Here is a 2,293-nt window from a genome sequence, read left to right on the forward strand (position 1 = left end):
GGGCCTTAGTGGCCATCTTGGATATAGTTAATTAATTTCAGGATTTGTTGAGCAATGCTCTCAGCTACCACAAAACGAAATTTCAGATTAATATCTTTGAAATGTTATTGTCAGTTACTATTGTACAGAATATCAGCTTTATGTGGCAGGAATTGGCTCAAATACAGTACAATTGTTTCTCAAATTAGCATTAGCTCTCAGCTTAAAATTTAAATAAGATTTCAGAGTGTCAGTGGGATTGCTCTTGGCTCCCGCCAAATTTCAGCTAAATATTTTTCTAAAAATGGCTGATTTGTAGCTGTTTAAAATTAGCTTTGGTGGACTTATTGGATTTTGTGTTTGAATTTAGATTTTGTTAAAGATTGTTTCTTGGGTACAGCTACACAAATTTTCAGCAATGTTTGTGAAAATGTCCGCATTATAGCTTTTTGTAAAATTWGCTTTAGCGGTAAGCTTTTATAGGAACTATCATTTGGCATTCTTAGCTACAATCACACAAAATCTCAGCTCAGTATTTCCTAAAAAATCTGATTTAGAGCCATTTGAAACTAGCTGTAGTAGCCATCTTGAATTTTCTAATCAATTGACATCTTGAAAATGTGGGCGGGGCTTGACTGAGTTTGTTTACTTTGTTTATTGGAGATTGTGGCGTCAADGTTTCTTCTTCCTGACAGTGATTTATGGAACTTTACTGAACACATCAAAACAAATGTTAGYATGGCCGAGTGGTCTAAGGCGCCAGACTCAAACAAAAGYCTTCCCTCYTTGTGMGTGGGACTTCTGGTCTCCGAATGGAGGCGTGGGTTCAAATCCCACTCCTGACAAAACTTTGATCAGTGATCACTGTTTAAGCTCATGAAATGATGGTACTACATGTTGAAGGTTGCAAATTACACACTGCCGAATTTCTGCTCGATATGTCTAAAAATTACAGATTTGGGGCCTTAGTGGCCATCTTGGATTTATTTCATCATTCATTCATTCATTCCAGAATGAATGACACCCAGGGCTGTCGTGCTGACAGGTGTCACAAAAGATCTGAAAACTTCATAAAATGAAACCAAATCAGATAAAGGTAAATATTTGAGAAAATAAGCCTGTGATCAGAAGGTACACATTATATTAGACTAAAATTTGTGCCCATACGTGGCCTCTGCTGAAGCATGTGTGTGTTTTTGCTGTGACGGAGGCTAAGCTAAGAAGCTAACCGGAAATCGTGTGAGCTGTAAACAACCCTACTGAGAGGAGAGAAGTACCGAGCCGAAAGAGACGACTGTAAATGAGAGCTGCTGCTTTGTCAGACAAATTTATTTTAATTTGAAGCCTTATCAACACAGACTGGCTTCATTCACTTCCTCCACTGCTGTATGCTAAAATAACTAGCAGACACTGTGCAGAACATCGAAGTCGTTCAAAACTCTTCCTTCTGTTTGCTGATTGGCCCAGGTAAAATAAACTACAAGAGACACTGCGCAGAAAATGGACGTTCTCTTCTCTGATTGGCCCGGCTAAAAATCTGCCAGCGAAATCCATCTCAATGGGAGAAGTCCCAGACGGAGCAGAGAAGGGAAACTAGAATTGAGCGGAGCTGCGTAGGAAGGCAAGGGCCAGGCTACAAGGTTGCCAGTTCAAATACCCAGACCAAKCAGCCTTGAGCAAGGTCCTTAACCCCTCAGCTGCCACCAGGCACCTCAGATATGCAGTCCACTGCTCCACATGTGATTGGTAAAATGCAAAGAAATAATTTCCCACCAGGGATCAATAAAATAAAAACTGAGTCAAAGAGGAAGCTCCTGAAAGTCTGAGACTTGTAGAATCCTTCAACATGCAGTCAAGAGCTGAAACAGAAAATCCTCAGAAAATTACATCAGCCACTTGGAACAAGTTCTGAATGTCCACATACAGAAGGTTCTCACAAGATGTTCTATTAACACTCTTTCTTTCATCATGTCCTTCAGCAGAACCAAAGCAGAACATGAAGACAGTTCTTGACTCAGTGGTTTGGAGATGACTGGTCTTCATCCTTCATAAACACATTTTTATCGAAGCAACCGTGTGAACTTGTTTAAACCGTTTTCTGTCCAGTTGGCTCTAAGATGTAAGATGAAGACCCAGAGTCTCTGTGCTCCAACATGAACATGTTGATCCAGATCAACACTGTTTCCTGTTATGCTGCGTTCACACCGAACGCGATTTCAGCATCAGGAGCATCAGGTTTACACGCAAAGTCTATGGTGGACGCGCTTCAATCAGCGTCGGGAAGTGCTGCGGCGCCTCAAGCGCGATTAGAGCA

General features: G+C 41.0%; 1 non-coding gene across 1 annotated transcript; it reads left to right on the forward strand.

The window, feature by feature from the left end:
• The first annotated feature begins 711 nt into the window (after positions 1–711).
• trnal-caa (transfer RNA leucine (anticodon CAA)) lies at positions 712–824 on the forward strand. The gene is made up of 2 exons: positions 712–749; positions 779–824. It is a non-coding gene; the product is annotated as a tRNA-Leu (tRNA).
• The last annotated feature ends 1,469 nt before the right edge of the window (positions 825–2,293 follow it).

This window comes from Austrofundulus limnaeus, unplaced genomic scaffold (assembly GCF_001266775.1).
Source record: "Austrofundulus limnaeus strain Quisiro unplaced genomic scaffold, Austrofundulus_limnaeus-1.0 Scaffold388, whole genome shotgun sequence".
Taxonomy (NCBI): Eukaryota; Metazoa; Chordata; class Actinopteri; order Cyprinodontiformes; family Rivulidae; genus Austrofundulus; species Austrofundulus limnaeus.